Source organism: Ambystoma mexicanum, chromosome 8 (assembly GCF_040938575.1).
Source record: "Ambystoma mexicanum isolate Mex_15411 chromosome 8, UKY_AmexF1_1, whole genome shotgun sequence".
Lineage (NCBI taxonomy): Eukaryota > Metazoa > Chordata > Amphibia > Caudata > Ambystomatidae > Ambystoma > Ambystoma mexicanum.
The window spans coordinates 1,265,302,735-1,265,315,764 of record NC_090929.1 but is presented as its reverse complement, the minus strand read 5'-3'; the positions used below and the strand labels follow the sequence as shown (position 1 = coordinate 1,265,315,764).

Genomic DNA, 13,030 nt, shown 5'->3' with positions numbered 1-13,030 from the left:
AGTGGTCAAAGTGAGCGACACCTATCAGGAGCGGAGTAGCACAAATTTACTCTTAAGAGTTCCACTACTTTTTAAAACCATGTTCACCATTCCGGAATGGTTGTTTTTTAAATTGAAGACATACCTCTTCATTTTACCACCCTACGGCAGTAACAGCTAAACTGAAATCTGTTTCACCGTACATTCATGAAATCTGAATGAGATCTCAGCCTGGATGAACTCTATCTGGCTTCACCTTAACTATCGAAAGCTGGAGGAGGTTCTGCTAAGAAATTATCTCTTGCAACACACCATCCCCCCTGATTTTTGGAAAACTTTTCAAGTTGTTATGAGGAGGGAAACATGAATGTGGCCCTCGTTGTACCGGTCCCGCCCTCATGTACATCGTTCCTGGCCCCTTCATCCCCATCACTGATGTACTGCAGATGTGAGAAACGTTATTAACTCAGACAACCATTTAACCATACCCTGATGACGTCATTGAAGAGATACATTTGCAATCGATGGAGCAAGTAGACTGACTGTAACCACACGGAAGGCTGATAACGGCACAACTAAGTCTATAACATAGATGTGTTAAACATGAAGCACATATGCATTCCTCCAGGAAGCTATGCAGACACTTATATTAAATTGCTCCTAGACACAAAGAACATGCTATTGTGCACAGCCTTGCCAAGGACACTGAGGGAGAGAAGGTTTCACATTAGCAGAAGAGATAGTACACCTGCATGTGTAAAGTTGAAAATCCTCATAAATGCAAGCAGGAAAATTAAATTTGTGCTGCCTGCACACCTGATTTGAACCTGGAAGACAAAGCCTATTCATTCGAGCCAGACAGAGACCATTGTTCCCATCCAACTGAAGGCAAGATAATACAAAAGTAATACCAGGTTGAAAGCTTAATGTTCTCTTTCAAGACCTAGAGGATCAGAGATGGTAATTTGTTGGGTACAAGCAGCACCTCTGGGACTGTTGCACCACCTTGAATAGTTAGTTGCTCATGGGCTGGTAATGTTGCAAAGCGTGAAGGCTGAGAAGACCCTTGCTGACCAATCCCTACCCACCTTCTATGGTAGCTCACACTTTGTAGCACTGCCCAATGGCAGTGGGCTAACCTGACATGCCTGTAGTTGCAACATTTAGGAGTTAGTCAAAGGAGAAGCCGCCAGATACAGTTCAGCCAATAAGGTTACTAACCCCCTATTTTTTTTTTTTTCTATTTTTCTACCAGCCAGTGCTGCCCGTATGAAAAATATTCTTATGAGCATCAAACTACAATATTTTTGAAACACAGACTTCTCTGCCCTAAAAATATTTGGCCTCTACAAACTTGCTGCTAGAAGTTAAGAAATGTGAACAGCATCAACTGTGTTCCCCAAAATACATTCTTACAAAAAGGACTGACTGCTAGCAAACCTCATGGAGTGCAACACCCAAGAACAGACTAAACAATTTCAAACTCAACATTATTTTTAATGTCACCAAAACTCAAGGTCATGATCTGCAAATAAATCCCCAACAGGTTTAATGGACTTTAAAGAGCCTAACTTTTAAATTCAGTCTAATGTGATAAATTGATAAGCTCGCAATGTTTAGGACAGGCTATAGAAAGATTTCATTTTGGAATGTAATTTAATACAATGCACTTTGATGATGGAATGGTTACATAGCAATCCATGTTAAGTTTGCAAACGAGTGCAGTTCTACATTTGGCTTTGCTTCCTATGAATCTAAGAGAAAAAAGCAGGTACTATACATAACATCTTCCAAGGCATTGGCTTTAGTTGACAGATATTTCTGCCTCTGGAAGAATTCTTTATAAAATGTCCTTGTCTGTAAAAACATACAAGCTTAAAGGCTCTCCAAATGACAAATAAGCAATACAAATCATTAAATACAACAATTTTATGACCTCTTCTAAAATAAAGCAGCAGTCTAAAAGCTCTGTATCAAATGTTTGTCATGTACTGTAAAGCTAGCATACTTCCTTGCTTTTATAGCATTTCAATATAGAAAATATCCTACTTGTATGCAAAAGAACAGGTTTTGTGTAATTAAACAATAACATTTGATTTTTGTGTGTCCATTTACAAATCAAGGTCGTTTTTTTATTACAATGTCAGCGGAACTAGAATAGGAGATTTTCTCTTTTTACATCAAAACATAAAACCCACTTAAAGGGCTATGCAAGGATCCACTGTTCCAGTTCACGAAGGCCACATAGTTGGAAGCACAGTAAGTCTAAGAGGGCACAGGGACTCTAGAAGAAACTCATAGAGATAACTGTAATGTTAATGAACATTTTCTTCCACTTCTATTGAATCCTAGACACCATCAGCTAGATCAGTTTCCAAAGGTCCAGAACAGTCATGCGATGAAGGGGTTCCCACAGGTGTTCCATGTGACATGTCTCTTCCTATGATCTCATTTACATCGTCTAATGTGATGTCTTGTAGACCAATTGTTTCAAAATTCAGCTCTTGATCTTCAGGTTCAGATTTAATATTCAGAGATGGGTCATCAGTTGAAATAGAAGATGCATCACACACATTATGATGGACTAACGATGGGCTATGTGCTTGTGGGGAAGGCTGTCCAGAATGCCCAATCGGCACTGGAGATGAACAAGAGTCAGATTGTCCTGAGCTTGGAGGCAGGACAATCTGACTCCAAAGTCAAAGATTGTAACTGTGGAGACGAGGGTCCTGATAAGGGGGAACAAACCAATGGATAGGAAGTGGTTGTAGATGGCGATGAAGCAGATCCTGGGTTTGAAGAATGGTATGTAACTGGTTGCAACTGAGGTGAAGACTGAGCAATAGGTTGGCTTGTAGGCAAAGGAATAGAACCATGTCTTGTATTTGAACAATGGTATACTACTGACTGCAGTGAAGATTGCTTTGAATGACTCGGATGAGCCATCTGGTGCCCTGGTAATAATGAGTCAGAAGTCGAAGAATGGTACTGAATTGATGGTAATGACCGTGAGCCAAGACTCATTAAAAGAGGGACAGCTGAATCATGTTGAAATGAAATTGTATCAAATCCTTGACTTGAGGCAGAGTTAATAGGTAGAGCAGACTGTCCATTATACATAATATTTTGCATAGGAAGGTAAGAAGACCTCGCTGGAGATGCAGACGTAGCTTGAAAAGACTGGTGGACTACAGAAGGTGACATCACATGGCACTCGGCACCAGGATTAATGTTCCGACCCTGTATATGCGTAAGCTGGGACACAGCTGAGTTAACCATGGAAGGATACTGTTGCTGAACTGGAAAAACAAGGCTCCTGGGTGATGTGGATAGTAAATGATCACAATTATGCCTTAGATCTGGTGAAGGCAGTTGAGTTCTAATTGATTGAATAGTCTGAGCACTACCACTATGGGGCATAGACGAAGCCGATACTGCAGGCAATTCCGAGTCATCTCTGTGCTCCTGTTTCAATAAAACTGGTGCGTAAGTAAAGCGTTGCGACTGGCTTCTTTTTCTTTTGCCGTTGCAAAGATAAAACTGCACCTGGACAGCAGCTGACACTGTTTTGTTGTGGTATGGAGGTACTTCAATAACAACGTTGGGCCCTTGACATTTTTCTCTAATTATTTTCGCTTCTACCTCCCACTGTGGCCTTCCATCTTGCCCTTTCTCAAGAAATATGATTTTAGATTCTGGAACAAAATTAGAAGCAGTTATGATCATTTCTGGTCCTCCATTTACCGTACAGCTGCTGAGGTTGTATTTATCAATCTGAGGAAGTTCTTGAGCAGATCGCTGTGAACATTCAACAGGTATGGAAGCCGCCTGTAGAGACAGGACTTTGCCACTAGGCTGTGGGATGTGTACTCGAAACACAAGACGCACGCGGGTATTCTTTCTGCCAATATCCGTCTCCCCTTTACGAAGTTCTATATCAGAATTTCGGAGTTTTAAAATGCCTGCACAATCGATGCTGGCAGACATATTGTTTTCTGGAAGAAGAGGAATCTCCAAGACCTTTGTGCTGGTAATGACAATCTCTTGGCTGGCTGTAGCAACAGTCTTCCCAGTGATCCTGTGCACTTGGTAGAAAGCGTGAGGTCTCAAATACCGATCATCTGCTGTGCCGATAAACATCTGTAAGTTCACTGGCTTTTCATTGTATCCAAGAAGCTTAACTACAGGGTGTCCACCAGTAGAAGCTTTCACTGCCCCACGGCTGCCCTCCGTTTCATAGTGTGCTCTGTGATGGGTTTTAGGCTGCACCTCTACTTTTAATTCACATTGTCCATAATGACTTGGCAATGGCCAGTCGAGGGGAGGTAATGAAAATGTGCGAAATATAGGTGTGTGACCAGGCTTTGGTTTGTTCCAAGTAAAGTGCGAAGGAACGGAAAGATATTGCTCACCGGATAAATCTTTTTTTAGTTGATGCGGAGTACCAGATCCATCCCCAACTGACTGTTCAAGTGACGCTGACAAACAACCTTGGTCTTCAGTACATGAATCTACATTCCCAGATAAAGGTGCCGTTTGATCTTCAGAGGTTTTTCTAGTTTTTAGAGGGATGTCTGTTTCTGTACAGCACTGAAACTGTGTAAGACCATGATTAAGAATTTGCCCAGTTTGCAGAGAAGTACTTAGCCATGTGTCTTCGGTTATACTTCCTCTTGGGGAATGACCAGGCGAAGGAGTGGGAGAATGGTGAGGAGAGAGTGAACCAACATAACAAATCTCTGCACTGGAGTGTCGTCTTTTCCCACAAGGGGAGGTAGGCCTAGAAGAAGGTCTTGATGTTGGTCTAGGGCTAAGCCAGTTTTCATCAGTGATACTAGTTCTTGGCGAATGGCAAGGAGAATGCCTAGGTGAGAGGGTGGGGCCAAACCCATATGGAGTCTGCCACGATTCATCCCCTGGACAACCTCTGGGTGAACCACTGGAGGAATCTACAGGAGAGCCCAATGTAAACCGGGCAGCAGCTTCATTCAGCTCAGAATCCACATCATCATAAACATGAGACATGGACTCACAAGAGGAAGCATCAGAGAACCAACTCCTAGACGAGATGCTACTGCCAGGACTAGGACTAAGGGATGATTCCCTATATGGTGAATCAAGTGGAAGATACAGCTGGACCCGTGAAGGTCTTTCAATGAAATCATGATCTGGTCCATTTGCTTGAAGTTCATGATCACTGGTTTCTATTCCTTGATGACAGTTGGGAGAAATGGATGTAATTTGAATATTTGGACATTCAAAGGGCTTTTGACCAACTAGGGGACTGTATTTGGAGTCTGAAATATCACTAGTTCCTTCATAGTTTTTGTGACCTTGAAACCGGTGAGAAGACAATGTAGACCCGTGCGACTGCATTCCATGGCGAGGGATACAGATTGGCTGATTCACCGCTGTCTGAGGCTGCTCCACGTTAAAGATGTAAAAAGATGCACAATCATCGGGTTCAAGGTCTGCGGGGCCCAATGACGCCTGTGGAGCCTCCTCCCCGAATAGCAGCCTGAAGTCCAGCTCCTCGCTGCCGCCTCGCTCGGCGGTGGTCATGGGGGTGGTGGGGCACGGCCCCCGAGCGGGCTCAGGGGCTCATGACAAACTCCCCGGCACTATCCCCTTTTCAGGCTCGCTGCCAGACTAACCCCCTATACATCCTATATGTAGCCTACCTCACTAACCGATCCCATGCTACCTTAGGTTTTTGCAATGCATCATTTATTTTATGACATCACGTTGCCTTAACGTTTCGTGACAAGCCTGAAAACAAGAATGTATTGAAGAATAAACTTGATCCCTGTGTCGAATGCTTTCAATAAACAGTAAAGATGTGTCCTATTTTGTGACTCTTTGTTTTTGAGTGCAGGGTATTTCCACTGGCCCAGTTCCTCTTGCTTGTTATTGGGGAAATCAACAACCCCTCGCCTTACTTCAGGTAGTAGCAGAGGATGGTCGCTAAGACATCCGGCGAATACCATTTTTTCATCCCGCATGCCCGAAGGGATGCATCGCAACCCGCAATGAACGGACCACTGACAATGTGTGGAAACTGAGACGGTCAACTGGAGCCCCCTCGGTGTATTTCCTGGCCACTCCTAGTGGGAGGCCGAGCATATCGGAATGCAGAGTGGCAGATTAGGGAGTGACGGTGCCCAAAGGCTTCAGCGGATCCACGGAGTGTGAATATAAGTCTACCAATTTGACAAATAGTGGAAGAGGGAATTGTTGTGTTGTGGTTTGTTTTTTTGTGTTATTTATGAAAAATTCCCTGTTTCCGAGTGTTAGCAAGGTTACAGATAATGAGATGATTCCCTGTGGCTAAGCATTAGCGTAGGTTGCAGAAGGTGGTACCTTATTGAATTTACAGAAAAAAGTGAAAAGGACATAAAAACAGATTGTAAGGTTATGCTATGCTGTGGTGTAGAAGAAGGACCACAACCCTGACTGGGCACTTTTAAGACATGGGCCCTCATTACGACCCTGGCGCAAAGTGAAAAACGATGGCGGTAAACGATTACCGCCATCGTCTTCCGCTAGGGCCGATTACGACCCGTGACCGTAAACTACGATGTCATTAGGGGCATCGTAGCTAACGCTGCCGCTGACTGCGCCAAGGGCGCGCGCACGCGAACATCCACACCGTACTTAGCGCCATGGCGGAAAAGTACGCGAATGCCGACCCAAGCGGACATGCCCCTAACGCCATCACCCAGCCCGTTAAGTACCTTACCGCCATGGTGCTAATTACGCCATCGCGAACCAACCGTAAAGGGCCATGTAAGGTGAATGCAGCTGCCACAGGTGCACAGAAACAGCACAGGTGAAGGCAATACAGACTCAGGAAGTACAAAAAGAGCACACCCCACCCCTTCCCACACCCAGTCACACTCCACAATGATACCAATAGGACTAGCAATGTTGGGGCTGGAGGACCTGATAGCAATGCGAGTGCTACAACAGCAACTACAACAACAACAACAACAACAACAACAACAGGCTGCACAGAGGAGACGCAGGAGGAGAAGGAGGGCAAGGCAGGCCCAGCAAGCCCCACCAGCAGAGCCAGTGCCACCACGCAGGCAGCCCCCAATCCCACGCATCAGACCCAGCCCATTCAACCTCACCGCTGAGCAGATCCACACCCTGTACCGACTGGACCGGGACACCATCACCACCATTGTGGACATGATACACAACGACATCGTCAGCATGATTGAAACACCCACTGCCACCCCCCCCCCCCTACTGAAGGTAGTGTCCGTGCTCCACTTCCTGGCCACAGGCACCTACCAGCACACAGTGGGGCACTTGCATGGCATATCACAACCATTATTCTCGCGTACACTGATGCAAGTGCTCGATGCCCTCCTCAAGCACACAGATGACCACATCTCATTACCACGGTCTGCCCAGGAGATTGCCAACACCAAAGTGGGTTTCCATGCACTGGCCGGCATACCTGGTTGCATTGGTGCCATTGACTGCACCCATGTTGAATTGGTGGTCCCACATGCCATGGAGGTACCGTACCGCAACCGTAAACATTTCCACTCAATCAACGTGCAAATGGTCTGTGACTCCAACAGGATCATCACACATTGTTGTGCCAGATTCCCCGGATCAACCCATGATTCTATGGTCCTTCGGAACTCAACAATACCACGCTACATGGAGCGACATGCAGGCCCAAGATCCTACCTACTCGGTGAGTCTAATGTCATGAGCATGGAAATGCAAAGTGGGTGTTGAATGACGTACCAATGCATATTACATCTGGCAGATACAGGGGGGTGATGCATACGTCACATGGGTGCAACTAGCAGTAGCCAGATCATTCCCTGTGGCAGCACTGACGTCAACAGAGTAGTGTACACATCATGCCTGACCTAATCATCCCAACATGTGACTGAAAGTGCATCCCAAAAACGACACAACCATTTGCAAGTGCATTGTGCAAATTGTGACCGCATTGACCCTAAAGAAATACACCAACATGCACGTCACCATGCACCAACTACTGAAAGGCCTGTCCCCCACAACTGCGCACAAAGGAGGCACATGACAGACAGGAACATCAATGCACCACTACAAGACCCACAAACTGTCCCCATTGACACCAGTAATGCTCACTGGGGTCATAATGAGCCAGACATCAATGTTGCTATCATGTGAGCTTCAAGCTCACAGGACACGTGCAAGGTCACATGAATGACGGCCTGAACGGACACAGTGGATGGCCACTCACAAGGCAATCGTCCCCCCTGCATTGTGTTTTTGCATGCAAAACAGTACATGAGAGCCATGAACACATACTGGTTGCACAGTGTAAATCCATAACCACAACTCCAATTGGTGCACAGTAACAGTCAGAATCAAGGCATGGTTGTGCGTCATGTTCACATATCAATCTCGTTCCTGACACATTCTTTTCTCACATTTTACAGGTGATGCGGGCTATCCCCTGAAGAGGTGGCTCCTCACACCAGTGCGGAACCCATCGAACCAGCATGAGGAGGACTACAACCATGCCCATGCACGTACCCGTGTGGTGATAGAGCATGCTTTTGGCCTACTGAAGGCACGTTTCCGCTGCCTCAGCAGGTCTGGCGGGGCACTCCTGTACCGCCATGAGAAGGTTGCAAAGATCGTCATGGCATGTGTCATGCTACACAATATGTGCATCAGACGAAACGTGCCTCTGCCCCCTGACGCAGAACCACAACCACCTGATGATGGGGATGATGATGATGGGGATGGGGCAGCACCTCAGGGAGGCAGCGATGCACAGGAGGGCCATATAATGCGTCAGAATGTCATTGACCGATACTTCTAGCACACACAGCGAGTGTGTGACATATGGATGGCACTTGGGGCACTGTGTGTGTCTGGTATGTCAACACTGTGGACTGTAAAACAATAAAGCACACATACGCAATGAGCAATGTCCACACTTTTCGTTTGTGAGAAAAGAAAAAGTGTATTGTTCTTCTGAATAGGTATAACAGAACCCCTCCCCCTTCCCCCTGAACACTCCAACACACCCAATTCCCCCCTCCCCCTCCCCCCTGAACACTCCAACACACCCAATTCCCCCCTCCCCCTCCCCCCTGAACACTCCAACACACCCAATTCCCCCCTCCCCCTCCCCCCTGAACACTCCAACACACCCAATTCCCCCCTCCCCCCCCCCCCTGAACACCCTGCAAACATGTGACAGTGCCCGTGGTGAAGTGTGTATAGTTTAGCACACTATTGACTGCCCCCTCTCCCGGAACCTGGGGCCCCCCTGCCTGTGCTCCTCAGGGTCCTGGATGACCTGCGGACAGGAGAGGCTTGTGCTGAACTTGCAGCTGAGGATGTACCGGGCTGCTCAGTACGGCATGTGTCCAGAATTGTCTGGATGAGCTGGCTCATCATCTGCCGCACTGCAGCAAGTTTGGTGCATATGTCCCTGCTGGCAGTTTGGATGGCAGCCCTGATGCCATCAGCACTCCTCTCCATGGCTGCACTGGCACTTCCACATTCTGCAACATGCTGCGTGAGGAGTGTGCCCAGTGCTTCCTGCCTGTTGGCAATCTGCTCCAGCGACAGCTGGAATTCTGGCCCAATGGAGGGTGCCAATGGGTGACCAATGGGACTACTCCCATCTTCCACAACTCCCACTGGGCTTGGAGTTGCTGGCCATGAATTAGCTGGCGATGGGCCCTGGGTGTCATCTCCATGATGGCTGATTGGGGATAGGTGTGGTGAGTGCAGTTGCGTGTTGTGGTCAAGTCCAGTGTCATCCTCCACATCACTGTCGGAGCAGGCAGCGATGGCTGCAGTCTCCCCAACAGTACTGCTCCCTGCTGACACATTGCCCTCAGTGGGCAACAGTGGGTGTTGTTGGGCTGGAGGCGCTGTCACGACCCCTTCCTCGGGGGACTTTGCTGCCCTGGCCTCTTCAGCCTGGCGTGGTTTCTGCCTGGGTCCAGCAGAGGTGGATGCATGGTTCCCTTCTCCCACTTTCCTGGCCTTCTTGGCTGGGATGCTGGTGCTGTCGTCCCTGCCAGTGTCCGATTGCGAGCCTGTGGTGGAGCAGAGGAGGGTGACTGTTATTGATGGTTCAGCGGACATTGAGCAGGCATTGTGAAGAGTGTAATGGATAGATGGTGGAGTTAGTAGCCCGTGACATACAGGTTGCTTCCCTTTAGGTTCGGTTTTGCATGCAGGTGTGTGTCTGCCTACTGTACAGTGTACATGCTGCATGTGCGCAGGGTGTGGCTCATCTGCTGATGTGTTGCGTCTGCCACATTGTGATTGTCACGTGCAAGTGTATCAGGGTGTCTTGCAAGGCTGGATATGAGGCACCTACCTGTGTCTCCAGATGTCGGGGCCCCTCTCTCCATCTTGCCGACACCTTCGATGCACTCAATGCCAATCAGAGAGGCACATGTCTCCTCCCATGGCTGCATCTTCAGTGGGGAGTCTGCTCCCCCGCCAGTTCCCAGGGCCAGGTTACGGTTGGCAGACATAATGCCCCGGACCCTGATCCGCAGGTCGTCCCATCTCTTGCGGCACTGTTTGGAGGTGCGTGGGGTGGTTCCAACAGCACTGACACATTGTGCCACAAGTTCCCACACCTCCTTTTTGCGGCCTATGGCTGTCCGGGTCATCTCAGTGGAGAAGACAACATCGGCCTTCTCCTGGAGCGTGTCTGCAAGCATTTGCAGTTCCTCTCGACTGAAGCGCTCCTGCCGCTGCCTGTCACATGCCTTCTTGACAACTTTAGGCATGGTTGGCTGAGGAAATGGGTGGGTTATGGGAATGTCAGGGTTTGAGGGTTGGTTGTGGTGTGGTTGGGTAGGATGGCAATGGATTGTGTTTTTTAAGATGGCCGCTGTGCTGTTTCCCGTTCCGCCGCGATTACGCTATTTCCGGTTCCGCCTAATTGCGGTCACCGCTAATTACGGTGACCGCTGACTACGGTCGGCGCAATGATGGGTGGCGGTAGGTCACCCTGCGCTGTTAACGAGGGCGGTAAGGGCTGTTTACGGCATGGCGTAGTTTACGTTACCGCCATGGCGTAATGCTCGTGCGCGATGGGTCGTAATATGGCGCTCTTATCGCCATCGGACCATGGCGTTAACGCTCATTACGCCATGGCGGTAATTTCGATCACTTACCGCCTGGGTCGTAATGAGGCCCATGGATTCCCCTGTGAATGAAAAAGCAGGAAGACAGCCAAATTTGTGGTGCATTTGTATTGTGGTGTTTTTGTGAATTGTGGTGTTTAAGAGTGCACTCAAACATTCAAATATCTAAATTGTTTGACATACATAGTGGTTGGTGATGTCACAAAAGGGTTGTTAATAGTACATAGCGCTTTGAGGCAAAGGTGATGGACCGCAGTGGGGCACAGAGCTGTTGGTGAAGAAAAATTGGAAAGGCATTGTTCTGTAGTGAAGCAAACTGGTGGGGAAGCTTTCAGAAAATGAGAAGGTGTCTATACCATTTGGGTGGGGCTCGAAGAGCACCTAGAGAGTTGTGGCTTGGACTTTGAGGGCAGAGAGTTGAGTGCGGGCAATGGGCGGAACACGCCCTTGCTAGTGTTGGTGAGCTGGAGAGGCTTGTGGAATAGATTGGAAGTCATTGTGGTCTAGAGAAGTTGGTTAATTGCTGACAACAATTGTGGAAGTGAAATTGACATTGTTGAAGTGTGAAAAAAAATCCTGATTCAAGGCCAAGCAAGTATCCGCAGTCAGAGAGTGACATGCCACCAAGGGGGATACACCCTTTAAGCACTTGTGCAAATCCCTTCCGCAGGATCAGGACAAAATATGCAAGCATAGCGCAGAATGGACTAGCGATCAGAGGGCAAAATGGCAATGGCATGGCCCTGGGAAGGCAGTCTTTCGAAAACTGTGCTGCACCTTATGATCACATATTTACATGCTGTGTGTAAGGCAAATGAATTAAGCAGCAGATTAGCAATATTGGAGTTATAGAAGATGCTTGAGGACAAGGAAGAGGACCCACCCAAGAAGGAGTGGGTGCTTAGCCAGTATGATGCGGGGGTGAAGCACCCACAGCTCCTCCTCCCCTCTCCTCAAACTACAGACCCACTGACAGAGATTTTACCGTTTAAAGGAGCTAAAAGCAGCAGCATGGTACACTAATCCCGTTTATGTACCTCCTGTGTATAGTAGCGAAAACGCACTTAGTGCCGCTAAGCTGGCGAATAGGAAAACAGTGGCCATGATTGATGAATGCAAGGAGCGCAGTGACCTGCAAGCAAAGTTGGCAGGGGCGACGAGGTGACTCTCGGATGCAAAGGGGACGATGAAGCGACGGTTCCACCGAATGAATGGGTGGAGGACAAATATTGCTTAAACTAGACGGAAGGAGCGTAACAGAGCCCAGAGACATTGAGGAGAAAGATAAGAAACAAAGGGAGAAGGAGGAAGAGGACAGAGAATGTGCTGAGGTCGTGCAGGAAGTGAGGAGAAGAGAAGGAGAGGAGAGGAAGGAACAGGATCTGTTGAGAAAGGAGGCAGAGAAAGTAGAAGAGAAGGAGCGAGAGGAAAGGGAGAAGACAAAAAGACAGAAAGAAAAAGAGGAGAAGGCGATGAGAAAGGCTGAGGAAGAAAAGGAAAGGCAGTTGCAGTTGAGGAGAGAGAAGAGTAAAATGGAGATTGAGAGAATTGTTAAAGAACGTTGGGGCAGAGAGGAAGAAGAGAGAGACAAAATACAGGAGCGAGAGAGTCGCTTTAATGATAATAATGATGTGTTATTTATATTTCGCCTTAATCCAAAGCAGAGCACATATTTACATATAACATCACCCAACCGAAATTGGCACTCATTTATTGACCTCGGAAGGATGAAAGGCTGAGTTGGCTTTGCCGGGATTTGAACCTGCAGATCACACTCAGATCGCAGAAGCGAGCGCTCAACCGGCTGAGCTATCGTAGAGGACATAATCATGGGCACAGACCTTTGGATGACGACCAGGAAGCGGGAATACAGAGGAGGATCGGGATATTGATATCGGGATAACGCT

The 13,030-nt window shown here is 47.7% G+C and overlaps 1 pseudogene; it reads right to left on the bottom strand.

Moving 5' to 3' along the window:
* Positions 1–1,455: 1,455 nt before the first annotated feature.
* Positions 1,456–5,622, bottom strand: LOC138472956 (nuclear factor of activated T-cells, cytoplasmic 3 pseudogene; annotated as a pseudogene).
* Positions 5,623–13,030: the final 7,408 nt, after the last annotated feature.